Source organism: Gallinula chloropus (assembly GCF_964237585.1).
Source record: "Gallinula chloropus genome assembly, chromosome: 1".
Taxonomy (NCBI): domain Eukaryota; kingdom Metazoa; phylum Chordata; class Aves; order Gruiformes; family Rallidae; genus Gallinula; species Gallinula chloropus.
In genome coordinates this window covers 88,311,588-88,322,067 of record NC_140085.1, presented here as the reverse complement: position 1 = coordinate 88,322,067, position 10,480 = coordinate 88,311,588, and positions in this window count along the sequence as shown.

Sequence of the window (10,480 nt, the reverse complement as noted above, 5' to 3'; positions counted from 1 at the left end):
TACACATACCAGACCTTTTCCATGTTAGAACACAATTTCGATCTACGCAGATTTTTCAACCAATCTGCAGATGGATTTTATGCTGGAGAAAAAAAGTTTCAAACATATGATTTAAGAGCTCTAACTCACGTCCTTTGGAAGTGTTATGGCCTAGAACAGTGTTTAGCAGAAGTCAGAACTGTTCCAATGATACTAGCTGAACAGAGCAACAAGCAATTTTAATCACGTGCTTGTGGGCATAATTCTAAAAACATAACCCCTGAGAATCAGGATACTATTAAACCCTTCTGGACAAGCAGCTCACTAAGATTTCAGTCAGTGGGAAGATGGCATATCACTCTTCCTTGCAGCTACTAATATCTTCTCCCCATCTCGCTGTACTTTGCTGGGGAGTCTGGAGAACTAAAGGCAAGACATGGACTCCTCCTTCCTACTCCCTCAGGGTTAGCTCCTTTTCCTCTACAACCCCTCTCCTCCTCACTCAAGCAGCAGCAGGGCTCTAGCTCCTTCCAGGAACTGGAGCAAGACAGAAGGTTGAGTAGGATGATATTTAACTCAGAAGCAGAGTAAAGCGACTCCTTTCCAACCCTTCAGTTCACTTCTGCGCAAGTATTACCCCTTCCCATCTCACTGATGAGTAAATTTAGCTGCAAGAGTTCACAAGTCAACTACAGGACTGAAGACTGAGAGGGACACAGGACAGCACTGCAGATTCCTCAGCAACACTGGATCTATTATATATATGCTATTATATATAATTACATACATTTATAGTCACCATGATATCTGCTTAAAAGTAATTATAACTTTATCCTACAATTCACTGCCTGACAAATAAATACTACCCACTGGCTGCTATCAGCAGCTGCAAGTCATTCGTGCTAAAACAAATATTTAAGGACACCAAGATGACAGAACCATAGCTGTAAGGCATGCTACTTGTAGGTATCTCAAAGCACTTCTAACAGAAAACCAAACACCAAAAGAAAAACAAAGCAGCACAGAGGCACAATACTTATAAAAATCCATAAATGTTACAAGTGATAAAGAAAATCCAAGTGATGGAAGTGCTCTCATAGACATATAAAATTTTCATGGTCCTGTTTATACAGAGCACAAAAACCACAGCCCTTTGAAGCAAATAAATGGATATCCGAATTGCACACCTGCTGCGTGACTTTTAGACTATGTATTTGCCTAAACAAGCAGGTTTTATCTGAACTCTTGCATCAAAACAGCCAGTCACTCAACCAGTCTGCAGAATCTCCAGGCATACCAACTTCAAACTAGCAAACCCCAAGTTCACCAGACTCATTCATGCAACTTAGCATCTAAAGGAAAAAGAAACTAAATACCCTCACAACTTCTATTTTTTCCTACATATTATTTAAGGGGGAAGAATGTGGCAAATCAGACCGAAGAGAAAGAGAAAAACCCCAAGACTTCCAAAGATGAAGTAAGAAGTTTCTTACTTCTAACTAAAAACTACTTGTGAAAATGAAATGTAACTGTTACAAAAATTACAAGGAACTGCTTATATAAACAAAAAGCATGATCTATCATACTTAAGGCGTTTATCAAGAAACTCATTACAGCAGCAGTATCTTGGATGAAAGATGATGCACCTCACAGTGTTAAAGAAAGCTTCATGAAACACACAGGTGAACAATGGCAGAGAATAACACAACCCCCTGAAGCTATGCTTTATTCTAAACTTAGTCACAGTATTTTTAATTAACAACAGAAGGCTTGCAGATTCATCATAGAAGAGAAAAAAAATTACTTAGTGAAAGAACATCTTACATAACTACCAACCTTACTGATAAAAGTGAAAATGCTTAAAGGCGAAGAACAGATCTAAAAGTGTATTTATTTGGGTTTTTAAATGTTATCCATCTCAATGACATAAAACTCTGACCTTCCTTTTCTCTAATTCTCTCTGCTGAAAACGGAACATCTCCAAATCGACTCACTGTCCCTTGGGAAGTTCCTCAGCTGTTCAATGAAAGAAAGGGCAGAAAGAACGTCAAATCAACAAGAGATCTCCATTGTTAACTCTGAGACAAGCAGGTATTGGCAAGAAATTGAATACATGCGTTCTCCTTTTTGATTATTACTACCAGGTGTGAAAATCTTTAGGCTACAAAGTTTCCAGTGATATCAGAGCTATACTTTAAAAGCATCTGTACGACTCAGAAACCGAACCTTCACAAGTACCCTCTCTAGCTGCCCCACTTCTGCTCCCCCTTCATGCCTGCAAACACCTTTGATCTTCACCTGGGACACGTCTCCCAAGCCCTCCGATCGCCGCTCCGGCTCCTCCAAACTAACACCGAGAGCGAGGAGCGCACAGATCCCTGACACCCCATCCGCGAGGGAAGTCCGGCGAACGGCGTCGCCCGCCCCTGCTCCGGTTTCTCCGCCTGTGAAGCGGGGGAGACAGCGCCGAGTCCCGCGTCCGCTCCACCACAGAGCCGGTTAAAAGACCTGCTTAAAACGGGGGCGGGGGGGGCAGCACACTACACCCACCCTCCTGACCGGGGGTCTCTCAGCCTGAGCGAACACCCGCTACCTCGCTTTTAAGCACGCGACCGCTCCCCGTTACGCCAGCGACGCGACGCTACAGCGGAACCGGGTACCCAGGGACTCCCTGGTGGCCCCGCATTCGGCAGCCCCGCATCCCCCTAGTCCCCCGCCTGGGGCACCCGCCAGGGATGGCGGCGGCGGCTCGCCGCGGGCTGCCCGGACGCGGCGGCTGCGGCCGGCGAGACGAAGCTTTCGCCACGTACCCGCCGCCCACAGCGCGCGGCACAATTCGCACGCCCCCCCGCTTCGCCCTTCCGCTAAAGGCTCCAAACCGGAGCGCACTCCCGCCCCGGAATTCGGGTATCTATCCCCGCCGCTCCTTTCCACCTCTGCACCCCCCCCTCCGGTTACAACCCAGCTCCGGCGTCCCGCTCTCCCGCCGCTGTCGTGACGGCCGCTTGTGTCTCCGCCCTCCTGCCGCAGCCGAGGACAGGCAGCCGCCCCCCCAAGCAGGCACTTCCCCCCCCCCGTTTTTAACCGGCACCCGTACTTACGAGGCCGGCGGCCCAGCCGCCTCTCCCGCCCGGGGCCGCAGGGTCAGAGCAGCCCAGCTCCCTCCCCGGCCGCGCGCCCCAAGCCAGCCGCCGCCCCCGCGCGCAGGCGTCCTGCCGCGCGCGCCCCCTCCCCTCGCCGCCCAGCTGCCGCGTGCCGGGGGCGGGGCGCGCGCGAGACCGACGCGGTCGAGGCGGGGGGAGTGGGATGTGGGGGGGGGGGGAGTGGGAACGGAGCCGCGGCGGCTGAAGCGGGGCGGGGGGGGCTCTTCTTTCCTTCCCGAGGGGAGCGGGAAAAGGGGTGATGGGCCGCGGCCGACCCTCACCTGCCTGCTCTTTACTTGCCGGCCGCACTCCACACCAGCTCCCGTCCCTCGCTCCCCGCCAACCACACAGCACGGCGGGTAGAAGGGCCGCCTCCCACCAGGAGTATCCCCCCCCCCCCCCGCCCCGCCACGCCGGAAGGGTAGAGCGACCCCGCGGTGGCGGTCATTCCTTCCCCCCCCCCCACCGGCGTTGGCACGGCCGCACCTCGGCGGGTCCGGGAGTAGCCGCCGGCCTTACCCTCTTGCTTGCTGTGGGATTTCGCAGCAGCAAACTCGGGAGGCGTAACTTTCACCAGCGCAGCTGACAGCTCAGCACCGCCAGCCTGGGTGTGGGCGCCGGGGCTGGGCCAGGCCTTGCCGTTTGTGGGGGTGCAGGAGGGCCTGGGTTTCCCCTGAAGCTGCAGGAGAGCTGCGAGGGCCGGTTGGGATCGCTGGCGCTCGTCCTAAGTGGAGGGTTTCCCTTCATCTCAACAGGTAGTGTAGTTAGCACTTGTTTGCAGTGAATTTAGGTAGGAGTTCTCTCAGAAAGCAGCGACTGAAGATACCTGCTTCTACAACCAAATGGCTCAGGGAAGAGAGACGGAAGAGAGACGTGTTCCTCTTGCTTAACCCGACCTGGAATCACAAAACGACATTCTGTGTCAAGCCCTGACTGCACAGACAAAACTTCAGGCCCACATGCTGGTGGCTGCCAAGCGTTTATCTGTTGGCAGCAAGTTTTCCTAATATTTGGAAAAGGCCTGGAAATCAAAGGTATTTTTCCCGCAGTACAAATGGGATCACTGTCCGGATTAACCAAAGTTCTTTGTGCTGTAATCTAGCGTCTGTGGGTTCTCCGCACAAAACTTGCCAGCGTAACTTCCCCTACGTGCAGAAGAGGATTGATTATTTAAAATTACTTGGTGAAAAGATACCAAAGCCATTTCACAGACAACGGCAAGAAAAGCAGAAGGGGACCCGTAAGGTTGACCAAGGTGCCGTCCTGGTAAATCCGCCTGGCTGAGATGCCCATCAGGAGCTGGAATATTCCACCCAGGCCTGATACAGTTGCTCTGAGGAGGAACCTGCTGTCAAGCATTCCAGAAGCCCTTCAAGAAAAAGGCAAAATTAATCTTCTTTTGTGGTGACAAATTACATCTGTTCAAAGAATCAGAGGAGAAAAATTACATTTACAAGTGTAAGAAATTAAATAAAGCAAAACATCGCAAATGTTTTTGCAGGAAAAAAATAACCTCCCCTGAAACTGTCCAAAATTAAATCTGAAGGAGAATGAAATCTTAAATTCATTCAGTTTGTAAATTGTGAAGGGCATTGATAAACCAAAATTAAAAGATGTGTGAAGAGTTGTCCAGTAAAAATGGTATGAGTGACCCCTTTTCTAATGGTGCCAGTCACACCTATTTATAGGTTTAGTCAGGTTTTACAATGTTACATAACTGTCAAATGCAACTTGGTGATAGTAATTGACTCTGTCACGGTGACATCCATGTCAAGGCCAGTAAGCTTCTGCTAGTGCTGCAAGAATCAGGACTACAGATACAGAAGACGCTCTGCTGAAAGAGTGACAGCATTAGTCACGGTTTGACCCAGCGAGAGTATGTTGGCCTTTTCCAGCTCGTCAGTCCACATCACAAAGGTGCTGGAACTGAATCAGAGTATGCAGAGGATCTGCAAGCGTTGGGTGGACTTGGAGGTATCAGGGATGCTGTGTTACAGGGGTGTAAGGGATGTGCAGGAAACGTGGGCTATGGCAGCAAAGGTGTTGTGGGCAATGTGGGTGTCCTGGTTTCGGTCAGGATGGAGTTAACTTCATTTGTAGCAGCGGATGGAATGCTGTGTTTGGGAGTTAAAATGAAAGCAGTGCTGATAACACCCTGATGTTTTTAGTTGCTGTCAGACAGTCAAGGACTTTCTCAGCTCTTCGTATTTCTCTATTCATGAGAAAGGAGGGGCGAAGCCAGGACAGGTGACCCAAACTGGCCAAAGAGTGTATTCCATGCCAATTACGTCCTGCCCAGTACAACGGGGGGGCTGATGGGAGGAGGAGCAGGGGTGGCTCCGGGATGCACGGTTTTCGGGGGACGGTCGGGGTCTGGGACGGCTCTGGGTGGCACGGCCTGAGTTGTGGGTTCAGTGAGAAACTGCATTGTGTATCAACAGTTCCATATAGTTTTTGCTCTAAAGTCCTGTTAGCATTGTTGTATTTTATCTTTCTGCTATTCTAGTAAACTATGCTTATCCCAACCCATGGGCCTTTTCCCTTCCCTTGCCTCTCAACCCTCCCCCCCCCCCCCCCCCCCCCCCACACACACACACACCCCTTCTCCCTTCCTCTGCTCTTTTCCTTCAAGGAGCAGGCAGCTGCGTGGATCTCGGCTCTCAGCCGGGGTAAAACCACGACAGTGGGAAAACAATGTTCTGAGGACAGCAGTGACCTCGGTGTATGGCCCATGGAACGCTGTGCTGAACTGATGCAAGCACTGATACTACGCTTTTTATAAAAAGAAAAGGCCCTCTGCTTGTTTTCCTCCACAAGTGTTCTTATCTGGCACATTTAGCATTTGTCAGATTTTCTTTAATCAGGTTTCTTTCATCTGGGCTAAGTGTTATGCTTGTTCCAAAAAATAAAACCCTCTGGTGGGTCTTAAGGTTGGAGCCTGTATTGAGAAGGGTCCTAGTCTATTGTCTCCTTCAGCAATCTTTTATTAAGCAAAACCTTATATTTTGCCCTGACTCAGAATAATAATAATTATCTGTACGCTTAGTAGTGGTCATTTCCGTGGAATGCTACATCTCCAGTTTGGAGAAGGACACAAGGTATGTGGCACGTTGAGTAACACTGTGATGTGAGGTGATGAGGTTTATTTTCCTGCCTGGGAAGAGGTGGGATACCAGGCAGAATACCCGACACCTCACGGGTTTCCTTAGCACAGCATAAACCGTTTCCCTCAGAAATCACACCCGTACCAGCAGCTTCCTAGTGCTGCTAAAAAAACTATTGATCCCGGATGCAGTTTTATATCAATACAGCGTCACAGAAATACCAGCGTATCTGAGCAAAGAGAATCAGAACACGGGGCATTTGGGTCTGCTTCTCAGTGTTGCTGTTCGCTGAGCAGGAGTAATTTTAAAGCCCTGCAGATTTGTGTCCTGCTCTGATAAACATCAGCAACCTGAAGTAAAATTGTCCCATAACATGACTGGAGGAGGATGCAGGGAAGCACTGCCTGCTGGGATGCAGGTGCAAAGCCCACATCGGGCGCTCTTCCCCGCAGCACGTGCGAAAGCGGCCGTTCCTTTCGTCTCTCTTCTTCAGCCCCACAGGTTAAACACAGACCTGTTACCTGATAAATCTTTTGGAAGAAAGCTGTTTGCCTGCTACAGCGCGGCCTCGGAAGGTGAGTAACGGTGGTGATGCTCTTTCGCACGCAGACGTGCTACAGAGGAGCCTTTGGGACAGAGATTTGACTTCCCAGGCGGCAGATGGTGCACAAAGTCCAAGCTTTGCATGGGCACAAGAGGAAGCTGCACCTCAGGTGTCCAGACATCAGTGACTCGTGATCCTCGTGACACTAGTATTTTCTGTAAGAGTGTTAAGATAGTAGTGTTAAATCCAGAGTTCCATGCTCCTGGTTTTGCTGTGTCTTACTCACCCTCACCCTATCTAAAACCTTGGAGCCCAGTCCTAGCACACACTGAATAAACATTCAGCAGCACAAAACAAGTTCCAAAATATTCTGTGGCAATGATGACGTACTGCTACAGATGTGCAAGTCAGCAGAGCTCGTTTTAACATGGATCAGGTGCTGATAACAGCGTGGTGTCAGTAGCTGGGAGTTCAGAGTGGGCTTCAAAAGTCATCCCAGGAGCTGTTGGTTGTTCAAGCAGTTGGTTCACATTGCATTTCACGTCGCTTCAGTGACAGTGGTACCCAACTTCCTCTGGATGCGTGCACATGAGACAGGAATTCTGTGTTTGCTTCATCAAGGTAAGGCTTCGACTCTCTGAGTAAAACAACAGCCGTTACCACAGGGTGAATTCACAGGACTGTTCAGGGTCATACCCTTTTATGACCCACAGATTGTGGGGCGGTAGGCCTAGAGCAAAAAAATAGAGGGAACATTTGATAAAATGAAAAAGGAAGGATTTATATCAGTAACACTGGAAAGGGACTTGAAGTGGGAGGGAGGGAGAGGGAGTGACAAAGAAAGAGGTTTAGGTCTTCTAAGGGCCAGCAGAGAACAGACACGAAGCATGGCAGGAGCGAGGAGCAGATAGAAAGGACATAAACCTGAAATACCAGAAAGGAAATGAGAGAAGAAAATGGGAACAGAGGTAAAGACAGGCAAAATCAGGTGGGCTACTGGTTTAGAGCGTAACGTCTGTACGGTTCCTGTTTGGTGGGGTACTGGCCAGCAGGGAAAGTGGTGGTATGGTGACTCAGTATGAGTGTTATGAAAGTCTCTGTAGCGGTTACATATTTAATCAGAGAGGAAGGGCCTTTTTCAACACAGACCTCTGTACTTTCCTGGGCTCTCCAGGGTTTGCCACAATGAAGTCCCATGCAAGGACCAGTTAAAACCAAGGGGGTTTGACAACGTAACAAAGATGGTCTCATCTCTCACATTCAGCCTGACCTGTATCTTGTTCCTCAGTACTAGTTCCCTAGTACTGGATTATGGTTTCCTTGCAAATATGAGAGTGAGGACCCAAACGTTCACAAATCTCTCTGATGAGCTCAGTGATAAAAAGAAAAAGCCTTGGATGAACCATGCAAGCTGGAGCTCAGGAAGTTCCATGTGAATATAAGGAGGGACTTTTTCACTGTGAGGGTGACAGAGCACTGACACAGGCTGCCTAGAGAGGTTGTGGAGTCTCCTTCTCTGGAGACATCCAAAACCCACCTGGATGTGTTCATGTGTGATTTAGTCTAGGTGATCCTGCTCTGGCAGGGGAGTTGGACTAGATGATCTTTCAAGGTCCATTCCATCTCCTAATGTTCTGTGATTCTGTGGCCCTGAATCCAAGGTATTTCTGAAATAACATTATCAATGATATAGATGGGAATAAATTGTTACTCAGCATTTGTCCTGGCATTACACTGTTTCTATGTGAGACTGAGAAGGGAAGTCTCCATAGCATTTCATTGAATTCTGTAGTCATAACCATTAGGAAGTAGCGTGCTAGGGAGGAGGCTGTGTAAACCCTAAAACATCCAGTAAGAACTGTTGTCAGGTTATTAGCCCAACTTTTCCAAGTAACACAAGCTTTCTTCTTTGACTCAAAATGCACAGTAGCTGTAAGATTCTTCTACTTGTACCCAGGCTTAAACTGGTGTTCAGATTTGTGGCTGAAAAGGAATTTCCCTCTGTTGAATTCACACAGACTTCTGTCTCCTATCTCAGTGTGCCTGGCTGCATGGCTCCATCAGCCAAGATCTGGGCCTGTCTTACACAAAGAGCAGCTTTCTCTTGGAGCTGGGGTCTCAGACCTTAGCAACACCTGGACTGAGGTTAAGAACAACTTATTTTAAGTTTTCACATTTTAGTTTAGTTTTGTTTAGGTTGTGTTTTGTGGTCTGGTTGTTGTTTTTTTTTTCCACAGCTGATCCAGAACAACAGAATGCTTTGGCAGATTTCCTAGTACAAGGTGTGTATTACAGGGGTGCAGGCACAGGACTGCGGCCACAGTCTGCTGGAACAACTGGGATGTCACTGGTCATTTCTGTGGCTATAGGGAGAAGGATGAGCAAAGGTGAGGTGTAAGGGCAGTGAGGCAGGCACATGTGGTCTGTTTAGAGTGGGGCAGCTGTGGTCCAGTTCATGGACATGAAAATTACCTGAAGATGCTGCTGAGGCTGAGGGAAGGAAAGTGAATACATGAGGGATGGATGCTGATTTGCTTGGCAGGGGATGAGGAGGAAGAATTCTGTTTCAGGAACAAGCCCAACCACGCTTATAAACTAATGAGACTTTACCAGGGTCCCTTCCAGACCATCCTTTCAAAAGCAGAATTGAGAGGAGGGTTGGTTAGGCCAGCTAAATGCCATTTCTCATTGATTTTCCTGGCCTGAGTTACCAGGGTAAAACTTTTAAACAGCGCATCCCCACAACGGAATTGTCTATTGCTCACAGGCAAGCTTCCTTCTTTCCTTCAGCAGATCCTCTCGCTCCCTGGGACAGCTTTCTTGCGGCGACTGCTCATCTTTCAAGGAGATGCCCTTTCACAAGTACAGCTCCCCAGCGCCGGGCTAAACATCTACCAGCCGCCCCAGAAAGGGACCTGCTGCATGCGGGCTGCGCAAGCGAGTTTAGCTTGGTGCCAGCTGCCCTCCAAACCCGGATTATCTGCTGCCGCTCGGTGGCTGCTGCAGACACTCCCCGGTGTCCCTTCCCCGCTGCTGACTCCTCACCCAGCCTTGCAGTGCCCCGAGGCACAGCCAGGTGCCCCAGGTCTTCTGCGCTGAGGCGCCCGCGTCACACCTCTGCTGATGGCCGCGGGACTTTGCAGCTGTTGATTTGCTGGCTGTAATGAAGTAGTTAATTATGATTTAATCGTTTAAATTTTCGGGGGAGGGGATCTCATCATGCAAAACGAGGAGTTTTCCTGTCGTTCAATGGCAACAAAGTTGTTCTTGGCGTGGCAGGGAGCAGACAAGGAGAGGGAGCATCTCCCCTGGAGAATCCCGCCTGAATCCCGCCTGGGTCTCGCCTGCGTGCCGGCGACATGCGGGTTTCTGTTAAAAAAAAAAAAAAAAAAAAAAACACAAAAAACCCCGAGTATCAAAAACGACGACGCGGTGGCAGCGCCGAAGCTGCCCCAGGCAGGAGCGCAGCCGGGCGGCCCCTCTGCCACCACCAAGATGGCGGCGCAGCGCGGCCGCCCCGCCCCGCGGCGCCCTTCCTTCCCTCCCTGGGCCGGCCGCGGCCGCCGGCCGCCGCGGTGGCTGCTGCCGCCGCCGCCTGTCGCCCTGTGATGAGAGCATCAGCCCTCACTGCCACGTCTCCCGGGCAGCTGCGGCGGCGCGGGCAGCCGGCGGTGTGTAGGGCCGCGTCGGGGTGCCGAGGCCGGGCTCGC